Source organism: Orcinus orca, chromosome 10 (assembly GCF_937001465.1).
Source record: "Orcinus orca chromosome 10, mOrcOrc1.1, whole genome shotgun sequence".
Lineage (NCBI taxonomy): Eukaryota > Metazoa > Chordata > Mammalia > Artiodactyla > Delphinidae > Orcinus > Orcinus orca.
The window spans coordinates 5,137,993-5,156,960 of record NC_064568.1 but is presented as its reverse complement, the minus strand read 5'-3'; positions in this window follow the sequence as shown (position 1 = coordinate 5,156,960).

Genomic DNA, 18,968 nt, shown 5'->3' with positions numbered 1-18,968 from the left:
TCTCCAAGGTCTGCCCGTAGATATAATGGAATATTATTCAGCCACAGAAAGAAATGGAGTTCTGATACTCCATTTCATCCATTTCAACATGGATGAACCTTGAAAACATTGTGAAAAAAGCCATATACAAAAGGACAAATATTGTATGATCCCCCTTATATGAAATAACTGGAATAAGCAAATTCATAGAGATCAAAAGTAGAATAGAGGCAACCATTGGCTGAGGGGTGGGTGATGGGGAGGGTTTTTTTTGTATTGAAGTATAGTTGATTTACAATATTTTGTTAGTTTCAGGTATATAGCAAAGTGATTCAGTTATCCATATTCTTTTCAGATTATTTTCCATTATAGGTTATTACAAGATATTGAATATAGTTCTCTGTACTATAGAGTAAATCCTTCTTGCTTATCTATTTTATGTATAGTAGTTTGTATTTGTTAATCCCATACTCCTAATTTATCCCTCCCCCATCCCTTTCCCTTTTGGTAACCATAAGTTTGTTTTCTATGTCTGTGAGTCTATTTCTGTTTTGTACATAGATTCAATTGTATTATATTTTAGATTCCACATGTAAGTGATATCATATAATATTTGTATTTCTCTGTCTGACTTACTTCACTTAGTATGATATTTTCTATGTCCATCCATGTTGCTGCAATTGGCAATATTTCATTCTTTTTTATGGCTGAGTAATAATCCATTGTATTAATATATACCACATCTCCTTAAGCCAAACATCTGTTGATGGGTACTTGGGTTGTTTCCATGTCTTATAGTTCTGCTTTGAACCTTGGGGTGCATGTATCTTTTCAAATTAGATTTTTCGTCTTTTCTGGATAATATGGCCAGGAGTGGGATTGCTAGATCATATGGTAGCTCTAATTTTAGTTTTTTAAGGACCCTCCATACTGTTTTCCAAAGTGGTTGCACCAACTTACATTCCCACCAACAGTGCAGGAGGGTTCCCTTTTCTCCACACCCTCACCAACATTTGTTATTTGTAGACTTTTTGATGATGGCCATTCTGACTGGTGTGAGGTGATACCTCATTGTGGTTTTGATTCGCATTTCTCTAACGATTAGCGATGTTGAACATCTTATCATGTGCCTGTTGGTCATCTGTATGTCTTCTTTGGTGAGCTGTCTATTTAGGTCTTCTGCCCATTTTTTGATTGGGTGTTTGGTTTTTTTTATATTGAATTGTATGAGCTGTTTGTATATTTTGGAAATTAAGCCCTTGTCAGTCGCATCATTTGCAAGTATTTTCTCTGATTCTGTAGGTTGTCTTTTTGTTTTGTTGATGGTTTCTTTTGGTGTGCAAAAGCTTTTAAGTTTGATTAGGTCCCATCTGTTTATTTTTGCTTTTATTTCTTTTGCCCTGGGAGACTGATCTAAGAAAATATTGCTCTGATTTATGTCCAAGAATGTTTTCCCTATGTTCTCTTCTAGGAGTTTTATGGTGTTGTGTCTTAGTATTCAGGTCTTTAAACCATTTTGAGTTTATTTTTGTATATGGTGTGAGGAACTGGGCTAATTTCACTGGTTTACATGTAGCTGTCCAACTTTCGCAACACCACTTACTAAAAAGACCATCTTTTCTCCATTGTATTTTCTTGCCTCCTTTGTTGTAGATTGACCATAGGTATGTGGGTTTATTTCTGGGCTCTCTATTCTGTTCTGTTGATCTACATGTCTGTTTTTGTGCCAGCACCATGCTATTTTGATTACTGTAGCTGTGTAGTATTGAGTGAAGTCTGAGAGTGTTATGCCAGGGAGTTATTATTTCATGGGCATGGAGTTTCTGTTTTAGATGATGAAAATATTTTGGAAATAGACAAATTTGTTTTATATATATATACACACACACACTATATATATACATATATATTGTATATATCTCTATAGGCACAATAAAATTCAAAAATGATATTCCATTCCTCCTCCTGCTTTTGTATACTTTTAAAATTCTATGCATTATAAACACTCAATACATTGTTGTTAGTTTTCCTTCAAATAGTAAATTATCTTTAAAAGAAATAAAAAAGAAAAAAATCTTTTATATTTACCCACACATTTATTATGTCTGAGACTCATCATTCCTTATCTAGATCCAGATTTCCCTCTGATATCATTACCCTTCATCCTGAAGAACTTCCTTTATAATTTTTTGCAGCACTGCAGGGAGATCAGCTCGGTGCTTTGTGTCCACCTAGAGGGGTGGGATAGGGAGGATGGGAGGGAGACACAAGAGGGAGGAGATATGGGGACATATGTATATGTATAGCTGATTCACTTGGTTATAAAGCAGAAACTAACACACCATTGTAAAGCAATCATACTCCAATAAAGATGTTTAAGAAAAAACAAAAGCCACTGAACTGTGATGATAGGCTGAAAAAAAAAAGAATTTTTTGCAGTGCTGGTCTGCTGCTGCTGAATTCTCCCAGGGTTTGTTTGCCTGATAATGTCATTATTTCACCTTTTTTTTTTTTTTTTTTTTTTTTTTTGCAGTACGCGGGCCTCTCACTGTTGTGGCCTCTCCCGTTGCGGAGCACAGGCTCCGGATGCGCAGGCTCAGCGGCCATGGCTCACGGGCCCAGCCACTCCGCGGCATGTGGGATCTTCCCGGATCGGGGCACGAACCCACATCCCCTGCATCGGCAGGCGGACTCTCAACCACTGCGCCACCAGGGAAGCCCTCACCTTTATTTTTTAAGGATACTTTTTAAGGGTGTTTTCTGTTTTGTTTTTTTTCTTTCAGCATTTAAAAATCATCTAGTTTGCATGGTTTCTGAAGAGAAGTCAGAAGTCATTATTATCTTTGTTTCCTCTATATTAGAATGTGTCTTTTTTCCTCTGTCTGCTTTTAAGATTTTCTCTTTATAACTTGTTTTCAGCAATTTGATTATGATGTGCCTTAACGTAGTTTCCTTTGTATTTATTTTACTTGGGATTCACTGAATGTCTTTGATTTTTGGACTCATAGGTTAGTTTTGTTTTGTTTTTAATTTGAGGGAAAATTGGCCTTTATTTCTCCATATTTTGTTTTCTGCCTCCCCTCCTTCTTGGACTTTAATTACCTTCACGTTTGACCACTTAATATTGTCACACAAGTCACAAAGGCTCTGTCCATCTTTTTCCTGATCTTCTTTTCTTCTGTATTTAGTTTACATAGTTTCTATAGCTATGGCTTCAAGTTCCCTGATCTTCCTTCACATTTTTAAAGCACTGTTAATTTCATCCAGTGAGTTTTTCATTTCAGATATTGTATTTTTCAGCTCTAGAATGTTTATGCAGTCCTTTTAGGTATCTTTAATTTCACTGCTCACTGTGTTCATGTTTTTATTCAAACCCTTGTATATTTACATTAGCTTTCAAAGTTCTTGTCTGTCCACCATCTCTGTCATTTTTTGGACTGTCTTTATTGACTAAGTTTTACTATGGCCACAGATCACGTTTCCCGTTTATTTACAAGTCGAACAAATTTTTATTGGGTACTGGACATTGGGATGTTTTGTGCTGATTGTTTGGATTTTGTTATCTTCCTTCAAAGAGTATCATGGGCTTCTGGCAGGGAGTTAAAATACTTGGAGATGAGTTTGGTCTTTTCAAGGCTTGGTTTTTAAGTTTTGTTATGTATGTATAGAATAGTCTTAATCTATAGTTAGTTTAGCCCTATTTCTAAGGCATGGTCTTTCTGGGGTCTCTACTGAATGATCTAGGTGCTTAAAGAGGTCTACATTTGAATGTCTCCTAGCGTTGTGTGACCTGTATGAACTGTGTTCCCTGCTGGTTATGTTTTCCCCAGTAATTGTCATAGTTGTTGTTAGCCCTGCCTTGTGGTCTCATTCTATGCATGCTCAATTTAGTATTCAGGCTCATACAACTTCTGGAGCTTTTTCTCAGTGTAGCTCCCACCTCACTATTACTCTACCCCATGAACTTCAGCCTCCCCAGGCTCCTAGAACTCCAACCTCTGTCTCCTCACTTAGCAAGACCTATCGATACATGTTCTGCCTACATTCCCCCTCCCTACACTGTAGTCCACAAAGTACATTGGCGGAAACCTGGGGTGAGCGTAGGAGTTACCTCTTTTGTTTGTCTTCTGCCAAGGATCACAGTCCTGTGCTCTCTGTTGTCTAATGTCTGAAAAACGGTCTCATAAATTTTGCTCAGTTTTCTAGTTGTTTAGTGGGAGGGCAAGTCTGGTACTAGTTATTCCATCATGGCTGGAAGCAGAACTATGAACTGTTTTTTAGTCTCATGGAACAATGATAGCTTATAGCTGTGTTCCTGCCCAAGGTTAAGTAGGAATGAATGAAATATAGTAAAAATAAATCACCATTCATGTAATCAGATCTCCTATAGACTGGAGAAACTTTAACTTCTCACTTTAAACAAGACTACTTTAAGTTATATTGCCAGTTTAATTTAAGGTCCATTCTTCCTCCCAGGCATATTGTAGAAATTATCCCTTCACAATGGGCCTTTAGTTGATCTTTAACAACAATAGAATTCTACCTCCAGTGACATTAGCTGTCTTCTGTGATTCCCTTCAACATACAATTAGGAAGACTTGAGTATATTCCAAATGTGTCGTAAATCACTGAGGTGCAAATAATAAGCTCCAGTTTGCTCCAAGGTTATTGTAATTAAGTCACCCAACGATATTTTTGAGGTCAAGTATACTAATATTTGTATATGATTTCATAGAGAAAATAAAGTCTTTCTTTATAAGATGTAAGATATAAAAATATAAGATCCTGCTTTTGAGATTATGGCCGGTTTCCTCGATTTAGTTAGCAGAGAGGTTGCTAGGGTATAATGTGTTATGCTTTTCACACTGTGAAAACACAGCAGTCAGTGCGTGTGCTAGAAATGCCATATAAGCCAGAAGGCTTGTCTGAGGACAAAGAATGATGAGGGGAAGAGAGAGGCAGAGAATGGATACGATTTTGATGCATTTAAGATTAGAAGACTCGTAGGATCTCTAAGAGATATCAGCACTTCCATCCATGTTCATTGCAGCACCCTTCACAATAGCCAAGATATAGAAACAATATAAATGTCCTTCGACTGATGAGTAGATAAAGAAAATATGGCGTATGCATATAATGAAATATTATTCAGCCCCCCAAAAGAAGGAAAGTCTGCAATATGAGGCAACATGGATGGACCTTGAGGACATCATGCTAAGTGAAATAAGCCAGTCGCAGAAAGACGAATACTGCATGATTCCACTTATATGAAGTATTTAAAATAGTCAAATTCATAGAATCAAAGAGTACAATGGTGGTTGCAAGGGGTGGGGAGATGGAGGAAATGGGGAGTTACTAATCAATGGGTTAAACAAGAGGAACAAGTTCTAGATATCTGTACAGCCTCATACCTGGAGTCAACAATACTATATTGTACGCTGAAAAATTTGTTAAGCGGGTAGATCTCATGTTAAGTTTTCTTACTATGGTGACAATTTTTTTTTTTTTTAAATAGAGGATTCCTGTTTTCATGGTATAAAGGTCCTACAGAATTTTTTTTTTAAGATTTTTTTTTTCATGTGGACCATTTTTAAAGTCTTTATTGAATTTGTTACAATATTGCTTCTGTTTCATGTTTTCTGGGGTTTTTTGGTGCAAGGCATGTGGGACCTTAGCTCCCCAACCAGGGATCAAACAAGCACCCCCTGCATTGGAAGGCGAAGTCTTAACCACTGGACCAGGGAAGTCCCCAGGAATGTTAAAAAGAATTCAAGGTTAAAAAAAAATTGAAGTCCAGTTCTTTAACGACTTTCAGGTTTTTAGCACATGCCTGGTTCTTTGAGTTTATGAATGGAAAAAGATGGCATGTATCCACTGGCTTAATCTAAGGTGTCAACAGTCCCTCTCTGAAGCTATTGAAATAAGAGGAGTGCCCACAATTACTAAAGATCTTCCGGTGATAAAAGAGAAATTGCATAAACTTCTGGCTCCATGCATCAGAATGATTCAGCATTTCATAAAAAAAAAAAAAATGTACTTCCATTGACTTTCCAGTTAGGTTAATTTTCAGGAATACTTTCTCCTCACATTTGGCTGAGTCAGTTGAAAGGCAACAACCGCTCACTCCCTCCCCCGGCTCCAGGCATAGCTTCTGAAAGCTGGTTAGGTATCTGCTGTTACCATGTCTTCTTTATATGTTAGAAAAGAGGCTGGCTGACTGGCTGAGCTAGAGCAGAATTCTACCTGTTGGCAGAAAGTTTTCCCAAGCCACATTAGCAAGGGCAAGATGACTGATGAGGCAAAGAGCATGCTCCAAACTTAACAATTCACCTGAAGGAAAGAATTCACCTAAACGAATCTGTACCTGGTCTCTTGCTTATCAAGTGTACTCCCTAGGGGACCTGATCAAGGAAGAAAAGAAATAGGATATAGAACTGCTGCCACAGATCTTCACTAGGAACATCTACGTAATAAAGCCTTTGTTGAAGCCATGCCTGCTAACCTTTAATCGCCACGTCCATGCAAATAGTAAAAACTTGGCTACGCTCATCCTTCAGAGAAGGGGGTGGAGTCTGAATAGCTGTAAGCAGTCACGTTTTTAAACCATTAACTATTCTGGAAGGAAATTACTCTGAAATCTGTTTTTCCTTTTTAAACAAAATGTAAGGAATTCTATTTTCTTGAAGATCTACTCATTATAAATATCAGTCACAGTGATGGGCCGTCAGGCATAGTGAGATGCTAGGACGAGTTTTCACTATGACACTAATTCCAGACACCTGTGCCCTTTAAGTTGGATTTTTTTTTTTTCTCCCTCATGTCATTTTTCTTTAGCTCCTCCCTCACAGATACATTGTTAGTGGTCACAACTTCCCGTTATTAAGACATTTTAAATTCTTCTTTTAATGTGTTATTTCTCATTGGATATGGGCATAGACCACGTATTGCCAAGTCTCTTGTGCAGAGACTCCTGTGAATAAAGTTCATTATCTGTGATGCATAGACTTGTTGACATCTAGTGTAGGACCCCAAATCCCCTTCCCCCCAGGTCAGGACTGTTTCCCCCAGCAGCTGACAGTATTGGCTACTTAAAACTCACAGCTGAGTTTCTCTTTGGGCATCGCCCTCAGCCCCAGGGAGCTGCTTCACCCAAGGTTATGCTCTCTTCCCAGGTGCCGCTTATATCCAGTGACCAGTTCAGGTGATTGTACAAAGGCCCAGCCTTCCTGCTTTGACTTGAGCCAACTTGGAAAGGCCATCCCAGCTCCAGAAATTTCCCGCGGGATTGGCTGAGGCCTTCATTGTAACTGCATCACAGCTCGACTTCTCCTCCTGCCCAGTCCTGCTTCCCTCGCTCCCTTCCAGGTGTCGCTCCTGAGAGAATTCCCACTGACCCTCCTGCAGGCAAATCTCCATCTCTGGGTCTGTGTCCCAGGGAACCCCCAATAAGACAGACAGTAGTGATCTGGGCTGACCGCAGCCTGGCCAGTGTCCTTCACAGTAAGGGGACATGCACGTATGCCTCAGGATAGGACCTCTCTCTTGCCTCCCTTCAGCTCCCACTTCTTAACTTCCATATTTTCTATAGAATTCCTTCCTTGTGTGGAGATTTTGAAGTTGACTAGTTGAGGTTATAAAAATTAGGCTTCCAAAGATAGATTATAGGCTAACATTTATTCAGTTAACCACCTTTATTGAAGCGGCTTCATGCCTTTGCTTACAGACTATGAAGTATCAAGGATTTTTTAATGTTATTTTATTTCTTCGATGTTAGAAATATTTATTTTGATCATCCTCCGTGTTTTCTTTATTCTTTTAAACCAGAGTTTATTGTCCAAAAGAAAAGAATATTTATGAACACATATTTTCCTACTGTGGCCTTCTTCAAATTCCCTAGCTCTCATATTCCTGCTGTTAAAATGTAGACAAGTATTATATACCTTCATTCTTTTCTTTGATTTAAGGTCTCCATCCTGCTATTATTTCTTTATTTTTTGGCTGCGTTGGGTCTTTGTTGCTGTGCGTGGGCTTTCTCGAGTTGCGGTGAGAGGGGGTTGGGGTTACTCTTTGTTGCAGTGCACGGGCTTTTCACTGCAGTGGCTTCTCTTGTTGCAGAGCATGGGCTTTAGGCGCCTGGGCTTCAGGAGTTGTGGCTCCCAGGCTCTAGAGTGCAGGCTCAGTAGTTGTGGCGCACGGGCTTAGTTGCTCCGCGGCATGTGGGATCTTCCCAGACCAGGGCTTAAACCGTGCCCCCTGCAATGGCAGGTGGATTCTTAACCACTGCACCACCAAGGAAGCCCCATCCTGCTATTTTGACAGTTTGCTCTGATAATCTCCCCACCCCATTAATTTTTTTAATTGAGCTATAATCGACAGTCCTACACCATTAATTCTACTTGGAAGTTTCTAGTTATAAACTATTTAAATAGCCTGGTTAACCAAGTTGAATGCAGGGATTGGAAAAGCCATTGAAAAAATCCTAAGCATGCTACTATGGTACAAATTTTCATTTAATTAAATCATGTATAAACAAAAAATGTGTAACTGATCAAAACCACCATCCTCTAAACTGATGTCACCTATTTACAGACTAATAGACACAGAAGGGACCTCAGAGATCATCTAATCCAAGCACCTCATTCTATGGACAAAGCCCAGAGAGAAGAAACGAATTCCCCAGGGTGAGGCAACAAACACTGAAATCTGAAGTTAGATCCCTTGACTATTGATTCAGAAATCTTACCACTCTACCACATAACCAATGAATTCCTTTGACTTTCTCTCCAACTCCCTCCATGAACCCAGAGCATTTTCTTGACTCAATACTTTGGAGACCACAGTTATTTTAACTTCATCGCCCTTTCAACCTCAAGCGGGTTTCTGGCATTCCTGCTTCCTAATTCGGTTATGCAATCCGTCAGCATAACTTAACCAACACGAATTAACTTGGGTAATTTGGCACTTTCATCAATATCAGGGTTTTTTAATTTTTTTGAATATTTGAATTTTATTTTATTTATTTTTTTATACAGCAGGTCCTTATTAGTTATCTATTTTATACATATTAGTGTATACATGTCAATCCCAATCTCCCAATTCATCCCACCACCACCACCCCTCTGCCGCTTTCCCCCCTTGGTGTCCATACGTTTGTTCTCTACATCTGTGTCTCTACTTCTGCCCTGCAAACCGGTTCATCTGTACCATTTTTCTAGGCTCCACATATATGCGTTAATATATGATATTTGTTTTTCTCTTTCTGACTTCACTCTGTATGACAGTCTCTAGATCCACCCACTTTTTTTTTTTTTTAAAGAATAACTTTAGTGCTTCCCTGGTGGCACAGTGGCTGAGAGTCCGCCTGCTGATGCAGGGGACGTGGGTTCGTGCCCCGGTCCGGGAAGATCCCACATGCCGCGGAGCGGCTGGGCCCGTGAGCCACGGCCGCTGAGCCTGTGCTCCGCAACGGGAGAGGCCACAACAGTGAGAGGCCCACGTACCGCAAAAAAAAAAAAAAAGAAGAAGAAAAAAGAATAACCTTATAAGACCTTTTTATAAGCTCTACTTGAACCCAGTGTACTAAAATAATCAGAAAATATCAGGTTCCTTTTACAAAGTGCCTTACATACTATGCTTCTTTGTGTGAATTTTAGCCTCACTTGTGGTAGGATGAAACTCTTATTCTGATCAAAAAGTACATGCAAATTGGTTCACACCCCATACACTTAGGCTGCACCTGAAATAAATTGGTTAGCTAAATGAGTAAGAAATGAACAACCAATTATACGAATATTCATTGTGGAAAGGCAGGGTGAGCTTTCAACTTGAATAAGAGTCTTAGAATTACTCTAGAAAGATAAGAGTGGTGCCAAGTGGAGGGAGCAGGGACTCTGATTTAATTTCACAAATATTTTCCTTTCATATCTCTGGTCTTTGTCAATCTCTGTAGAGTCACCAAGACAGACAGGCAATTGATAGTTTCTTGCAGTAAATCATTTTGCTTAGAAATCCTGCATAGCAGGTATTGCCTGACTTAGCTGGAAATGATAAACTAGCAATGTTGTTATTCGAGTTAGAAGGACCTGAAGGAGCATAAAGCTACCTGCTCTGCTGTCATGGTATCTCTTCAAAAGAGTGATAAAGAACTTCAGTTTTGGGTGGGAGGTGGTTTGCAACGTTTTTGGTTTTTTTTTTTTTTTTTGCCTTCAGCATGACAGGAAGAACTAGAACTCTCCAGAGCCTTCAATTTGAGTTAACCTACCCAGTAAAGAAGCCGAACCCAGTCTTGACCTTATCTATAACTTCATCCTGTAGCAACATCTCCAAAGATATCACAGATCTACAAAGGTTTCAGTTATAGAAATATTTCCCAGTTCCCTGGCTTCTCGTGAAGTTTTCTCACAAGCCTGGCGTGGGTGGATCTGCTCTTGCTTCTTTTTTAAAAAAAATTAATTTATTATTTTTTAAATTTATTTTTGGCTGCGTTGGGTCTTCGTCGCTGTGCGCGGGCTTTCTCTAGTTGTGGTGAGTGGGGGCTACTCTTTGTTGAGGTGTACATGCTTCTCATTGCGGTGGCTTCTCTTGTTGCAGAGCACAGGCTCTAGGCACGTGGGCTTCAGTAGTTGCAGCACACGGACTTCAGTAGTTGTGGCACACAGGCTCTAGAGCACAGGCTCAGTAGTTGTGGCGCACGGGGCTCTAGAGCACAGGCTCAGTAGTTGTGGCGCACGGGCTTAGTTGCTCCGCGGCATGTGGGATCTTCCCCGACCAGGGCTTGAACCCGTGTCCCCTGCAATGGCAGGCGGATTCTTAACCACTGCGCCACCAGGGAGGCCCCTGATCTTGCTTCTTATATTTGTGTGAAGTGAATGGACCACACCAGAATGAACCACGTCCTTGCCACAGGCTTGGTAGGTGCTGATACCTGATGGCAGTGCCTCAAGCTGCTTTTCTAGAGCCAGGTGTTCTCATTTAGAAATCCTTGACTCTCCTTCTGCACCACCACCACCACCGTCACCACCACCACCATCATCACCACCATGAAACCACCAATCTCCTGGCATTCTTTACTGGGGCACTTAGATTCAGGCTGAGACCTGCTTCCTTACAAAAGACTTGTTTCCTTCCTATATGACATATCCCAGGTAGCAATCACATTTCATAATGCTTTTCTCCTTTTGTTCTCAGATGTTCTAAGTCGGCTGGCTGCAGTGCATGTTAACATTAGAACACCTGGGGCAGAGCTGGCTCCCAGATCAACAGGAGAGACTTGCCAACAAGCTTGCTTAGGGTTTCTCTGCAGTGGAAATTTTAGGACTGAGGCCTGTTTGGAAATACCAGAGACAACTTGAGAAAAAAAAAAGTGTCAGTGCTTCCTATTAGAACAAGACAGAAAACCACACAGATCGTTTTGAAGAAGGCAAGCTTTTGACTGGACGTAAGAGGAAATGGTGTAGAAGAGCCCCCTTCTCGCTGAGCGTACTTTGGCTTGTTTCCTTGGTCATAATTGGAAAAAGCTTTGTTGCTCTCCTGCTGACGTGCTCACTGCATAACTTGGGTTCCGGTATCAACGTGAGGAAAGGGAAAAAGCACTGAATGCATGTAGAAAAGGAAGTCCTTCCCTCTATCTTTTCAACCACTAAGTATGTTGATTCATTAAAGTCCAAACTTTTGCTGGCACCAGCTTGACCTCCACTGCCCTACCTTGGCTTCTCGTGATCACCTCCATAAAATCTACAGGTGAGTCAGCTGAAATGGGAAGGAGTAAAGAGGTGTGTTTCTGGCTCCTCCACTCAAGACTGTGAGCAATGAAGGACTGCAAACAAAGTCTTTCAACCTGAAACTCTCAAGGGTAGGGTGTGGGAAAGCGTGCAGCCCAGTGCATGTTCAGCAGGTTGGACATGTGTACTTTCCTTCCCTTTAATAATTAGAAAGGAATTAACTCTCCCCACTGTGCTGCAGTGCAGCTTCTGATGCTCCTTGTGGAAAATGCCACCAGGACAGCGCCAAGCTTCAAAAGCCTTGTGTTTGCTGGCCAGGGATAAAGAGTTCTGTCTTTCCCTGCACTGATGTTTTCCCCTAGTTTCTCATGTTCTAAAACGTTTAGTAATTCAATTTGGCTTCTCTGGTTGGTTTTGTAGAAAGATTTTTGTCACACGTTGAAGTCAAGCACCTGCACACATGTTGGGTGATGGTCCGTTGGCAGCCAAGAGCGCAGTCAGAAAAGCCCTCTGCCTGCACGCAGAGCCTGATCTTTCCTGCAGCTCTTCGTGTCCCTCATGGCTAGGAGTTAGCTGCAGGCCAACAGAGAAGACAACATCGCTCCTCTCATAGCTCCGTGGAATGTTGCTGGGTAAGAAATAAGAATTATTTATTCAAAGCCCGGGGAGTCTGACGGTCTGCCTCTCAGGAAGGACCAGCAAATATTTTGCAGGAATCCTGGATTATTTTCCTTGATGTGAGGCTTAAAAGTCTAGAAAAACATTATGAAATGTGATTTCTATCTACTTGGCAGTGAGGGAAGGTATGATATTAGATTTAAACACACACACTCTCTCTCTCTCTCTCTCTCTCTCTCTCTCTCTCTCTGGGGAGACAGGTTTTAACCTGTATCTTGGAACCCCTGGTTAAATCCCAGGAGACAAAAGAAGAGAGACAGTATGGAGTGGGGTTTCAGCACATGGACTTGAGTCAGGCTGGTCAGGTTCACATCCTGGCTCCATTACTTACCAAGTAGGAGACTTTGGGCAAGTTGCTTAATCTCTTTGTGCTTTGGTTACCCTATCTGCAAAACGGGGACCAGAGCAGTCCCTACCTCATAGAGCCATTATGAGGTTTAAATTAATATTTGTAAAGTGCTTAAAGTGTGTCTGGCACATAGTAAGCTCTAGATAGGTGTTTGTTAAATAGATGAAAAAAGATGTGTGTGACGACTGTGTTAGTCAGCTCAGGGCACCATAAATATAGCACAGAATGGGCGGCTTAACAGAAATGTATCGTCTCCCAGTTCTGGAGGCTGGAAGTCCAAGATCAAGATGACCTCAGGGCTGGTTCCTTGTGAGGGCCACGATGGAAAGATCTGTTCCTGGCCCCTCTCCCTGGCTTGTAAATGGCCATCTTCTCCCTATGTCTTCACACCGTCTTCCTTCTGTGCCTGTCTGTGTCCAAATTTACGCTTCTTATAAGGACATCCGTGATACTGGATTAAGGCCCATCCTAATGACCTCGTTTTAACTTCATCAGCTCTCTAGAGGTGCTGTCATCCAATATGGTCACAGCCTGAAGTGCTGGGAGTTAGGACTTCAATATATGAACTAGGGGATGACACACAATTCAGCCCATAGAAACAACAGCTTCAACAGGGGCTCCTCATCTCCAGAGGGACCACGTGGAGTTGAAGCCGCCACATGTAACAGCAGCTGCCAAACCACGTGGGAGGGCGGGTCTCTTATCTACATGTTTTCCTTTAAGCCTGTCGTATTCATCTATCAAACTCTTATTTAAAGCTGTGCTTACAGCCTCTGCCTCGCCGCAAGACTTAATGTGTTCAATAAGCTCATACTATTTGTTCAGAGTAGCACATTTCTTAAATGTCATTTGGCTTATTTAATTGGTCCAGAGTCCATTTTTGAGTTCTGTTGTATCTCCCTAGTTCCAGTGTCCTTCATTAACATCTATCAATATTTATTAACTTTGATGGTGTGATCATAATCCTTCATCTCTCCAGACTAGGAGACTTAATCCTTTAAGACTGCTTGCATACACTCAACACTTCTTCTGAATAATTTAAAAATTTTGTTTCCAATTTTCTTTTTTTAATATTTATTTGGCCGCACTGGGTCTTAGTTGCAGCATGCGGGGTCTTTAGTTGCGGCATGCAGGCTCTTAGTTGTGGCATGCAGAATCTAGTTCCCAGATCAGGGATCGAACCCAGCCCCCTGCATTGGAAGCACGGAGTCTTAACCACTAGACCACCAGGGAAGTCCCTCCAATTCTTCTTTATGACATGCCTTCATGGGTGAAATACACAACACTCCATACAATGCCATACATGCAAGGACTTTAGCTTATGAAGGACTGCATTTCTGTTAGTGTCCACCAGATCAGAAAATACCTCATGTTCTAAATGGGGAAGGGAAACCAGAGAAATATCCCAGGATTAATCAATTTTAGAAACAGTAGTGAAGATAAAATCCAGGTATAACTTAGGATAACTTGAAAGGAAATTTTAAAAAATTAATAATCCCCTAAACCTGGGATGCAGTTCACTAGGTTTTGAGCTTCTTAAGAGCAGTACCATTGTCTTATACTGCTCTTTTTCTCTCTCTTTTTTTTTAAAGCCTCCATGGTGACTAACGTAATTCCAGACATACATAAGTGCTCAATGAATATTTGTGCAATAAAAAAACTTGATTGAGGCTAGGTTTAAAACAGACAAATTTAGAGTTTATCTATAGGAAACTTAGGAAACTCATTACAAGTCAAAGGCGGTACAAGTGGAAAATATAAACAGACTCATAAAAAGAGTTCAGAAGTGGAGGCTTCTTTCTTAAGATATTGTTTACTCTAAGGGAAAATATCCAAAATAGTCTCATACTAGTGAGGAACTATCTACTTGATTTGAGATAATAATTTAACCCTCCTGCCTTAAACACAAGAAGAGAGAACAAAACGTCATGGACCTTAGGAGGACATTCATCTAGACCAAATCCCTCAATTTACAGATGTACAGAGACTTAGCGATATTAATTAACTTGTCCAAGGTCATACAGTTAACTGGAAACTAACCTGATTTCCATATGTTATGCTTCCTGCCTTTCTCCTGATGATTTATTTAGTAAATAAATAATGTAAAATATATACTTCAGTTTCCTGATGTATACAATTAAGAAAGAGGGAAAGGAACCGCTGGAACTAGAAAGCATGCCCAACAGCCAAAAGGTGGAAGCACCTCGAGTGCCCATCGACAAGAGAACGGAGAAACCAAATGTGGTCCATACACACAATGGAACATTATTCATCCTGAAAAAGGAAGGAGATTCTGATATTTGCTGCAACATGGACATTAAGTTAAGTGAAATAAGTCAGTCGCAAAGCAACAAATTCTGTTAAGACTCCACTTACAGAATCCCTAGAATCATCAGATTCATGGAAACAGAAAATAGAACGGTGGTTGCCAGGGACTGAGGGGAGGGGGAAATGGAGAGTTTTTTTCAAGGGGCGTAGTTTCAGTTTTGCCAGATGAAGATGTTCTGGAGGTTGGTTGCACATCAGTGCGAACATACATAATGCTACTGAACTGGACACTTGGAAATGGTTAAGAGGGTAAATTTTGTGTCTTTTTTTTTTTTTACCACATTTAAAAGAAACAAACAAGTAAAAAGGAAAGATGAGACAAGCACAAAATGACAAGAGAGAAAAAGACAAAGAAGGCACAATGCCAAAAAGAGCAAAGATCAGTAGAGCTTTTCCCAGCCACTGAACTCCTCACCACCTATCCTCTAACCCCCAAATCCAGCCTCTGTTCTGATTCTTAGTGCGACTTACTGTGAGTTTCTGTTTGCTTACCAAGATGACTCTGCTGTTCAAACCAGAAGTGCCTGCTCTGCTGTCAAACTCCTGATTCTGATTTCTATACACACACATGCGCACACACACATGCACGCACACACACACATGCACACACACACCATGGCAGGCCAAAACCCTAGTCCGTTCTGCAGTCTTCTCCTCCCCAGAGTTGACCTGTCACCAAAGCTAAAATCTTTGTCATCCTGTCTACTCTCTAGGTGGCCAAGAGTCAGAACTAAACCAAACTGTGTAGATAAAATCTATTTCAGGGTCCCCTTCCTCTCCTTCCTCTCCTTGCTTTGGCGGCTTAGCAGCCCATGCAGCTCCCAGGCAGACAAGACGTGCTCACTGGGCTCAACCCAGAGATTCCTGGGTCAGTGCCCTTGCTTTGCACCACTTTCTCTACTTGGTTCGTGTACCATCTCCTTCCCTCCATCTCTACCCCACCCCACTCCCCACTAGGGTCCCCATCACTCCTACATGCTCTTCAAATTTACTCCCAGGCAATGATTATTCCAGAAATAGAATCAGACTACAGAAGTCACCCTGTGGCAATATGAAGAGATAACAGTGCATTAATATGTGATCACGTCTCAGGGAATATTTGCTTTATGGTAGGTTATAATTCAAATGGCCATCTCTTTAATGGTGAAACTTTAGCTATGAGAGACAGGGCTTTGGGAATGTGATTTTAAGGTATTTACTGATTTGCCTGTCTCAAAATTCCTGTTTGATCCGGTGGTCAATTCTGAAAAATTCTCACTGGGAGACTTTGAAACAGTTAAAACATAATTCTCAAATTCCTGGTAAATAAAGTTTCAGCCTCTTCCTCATAGAACCTTTTCCCAAACCTGCTGCTTTTGCATAGGATTCAAATTCTTGTTTGAACACCATCTTTTAAAATTTCGTCTTTGTTCTGTTGGAGAAGCTAGTGAGCAGGGATATATGGCAAAAAAAGGAAAACAAAATTCCTAGGGAAGGTGGAAGAGAAATGATTACAAGCATTATGGAATGATCAGCTCTTTATTTCACTGAAGTCCAACTTGGCAGAAGGGATTTTTTTTGAACTATGTGTTTCTATTATGACGGGGTACACATGGATTGTGAAGGTGAACCCCTGAAAAGAAATTCTCCTCTGAAAAGCATTTCGATAAATGCCACATATATCCTTCTAAATTACCAGAAGACGTTCAGGCACTGTGGTCAACTCATAGCTGGCCTTACGGTTGACAAGGAGATTCCCTAGTCATTCTGAACGCAGTAATACGAAGATTTGTGGCTCCCTGTATGTCTTTTTAATGATAGCTCATCTTTTATTCTCTAGCAAGAGACCCAAATATCTGCATGTCAGGCTTCATCCTAATGAATGGACTTTCTGTTCTCACTCACCGTGAGTTGTGAGGGTGAAAGATCAGATAATGTTCACTGTTTTTCATTGCACTTGGCTTAAGAGTTCCCTCCCGCCATTTTTCCTTTTATTGCTCGTTCCTTGAAGCGTCATGCCAAATAAAGCAAGAACCTCTCCCATAGCATATTTAAAGCCACCCCCATGTTCCTAGCACCATCAGACAAGAAAAAAGTGGTAATTGCCAATAAACCAGTGAAGCCACACTGCCATGCCAGCTAACATGGTGCCTAATAGCTAGAATGTCTTCAAAAGGCAAATCCAGTTCTGTAAGCAGAGGAGATGCACTAACACTCCGGATAATCCAATAAAGCTTCCAGTAACTCTGCTTTTTTCCTGCTCTCATTTAATTTTTGTCCTTTGCTTATCATTTGGAAAGATGACTCACGTTTGCTATTGGGCTGTTACCTTTGACGATTCAAATTCATTGTAGACTGGAGGCATACTGCACACTTTCCAATAGCATGGAATTCCTTTTCCAGGGAACATGTTATGGCAAATCCTAGAGACCATAAACCTAAGTAAGTCTTATTTATAAACCAGTTACCTCCTTTCGTCTCCTAAAAAGTTGTCTCTTTTTCTTTTAAACGCACTTTTAAAAAGAAAGAAATACCATAGTCTTCCCAAGGGCCAAAATCTTATTTAGCCTCTCTCAAATATTTCTTTTCTTTTTAAAGATTTTTTTTTATGTAGACCATTTTTTTAAAGTCTTTATTGAATTTGGGACAATATTGCTTCTGTTTTATGTTTTGCTTTTCTGGCCACAAGTCGTGTGGGATCTTAGCTCCCCGACCAGGGATCGAACCTGCACCCCCTGCATTGGAAGGTGAAGTCTTAACCACTGGACCGCCAGGGAAGTCCTTCAAACATTTCCTTATCCACTTGAATTCCAATTTTTTTTGAAAAGATTAAGCAAAGCCTGGCTATTAGGGGCCAGGAAAGAAAGATGCCTCTCCTAGGATCCCTCTAAACCTAATTAACTTAACAGCTTGGCTAGGGATAGACCCTAAATCAATTTAATTAATTTTCTTTTGCCAAAACCAGTGTTTTGAAAGGAGAAGTAAAACAGAAAGATTTTTAAATGTCAGGCATTAAAATGTCAACGTTTGCACTATATTTTATACTTGTTGTCATCATCACATTGAAAAATACTTATTAAGCTAATAAGACTGGATAGTGTCACGGTATGCAGTGTATAAAAAGAACTACCTAGAGACAATTCCCATGTTGCTGGGTGGGAAGGGAAGCTGAGACCAAGGCACTACATGAAGAATATAGATTTGTTCCAGTGGGTAAGGAATTATGAAGATTAAGAAAGATCGTTTTTTTCTTTGTTTCCGTAATTAAATTTATTAAAAAGCAAAATAATCATACAACTATGGAAATAGAAAATATTTAATTTTATAGATCAGAAAACTGTGTAGGAGAAAGGCAAAGCGACTGACCCAAAGCTACAGAAAATTAAAGACATACTCAGGATTACAACCTAGGTTTCCTAAATCCAAACTTAATATTCTCTTCATTGCACTATTTTGCCATAGCGTTTCTGAAAATGCATTAATAAGTTGTTTATAGATGCTATCTCGGCAAAAATTCAAACATTTTAAGGTTAGACGCTACAGGATTCGTTTACGAGGAGAATCAGAAAAAGATCAGAGGCAAGCCAAGAGCATGTCTGGGAAAAAGTTACTAAGAGTCAAGTGGGAATGAGGGAGGGATGGAACTGGGCGATGGAACACCTGCGCTCTGCTTCCCATTAGCTCTGGGACCCGGCATCAGAGACTTAACATCTTGCTTCCCTTGTGGAGAGGGCAAAAGAGTTGAGCTGAATTTCCTGAGGTGTTCTTTCCTGCTCTCATGTGTTGCAATTTCATTATTTAATGGGGACCAAACCATAGGTAGCTGTGGAAAGAGAATCCTATATTGTTATGGAAGAATTGTAAGCTTCCCACAGGGTCACACGTGAAAAGGTAATAGTCCAGAGACAAGAAAGATGCTCTCTTTCACTAAAGAC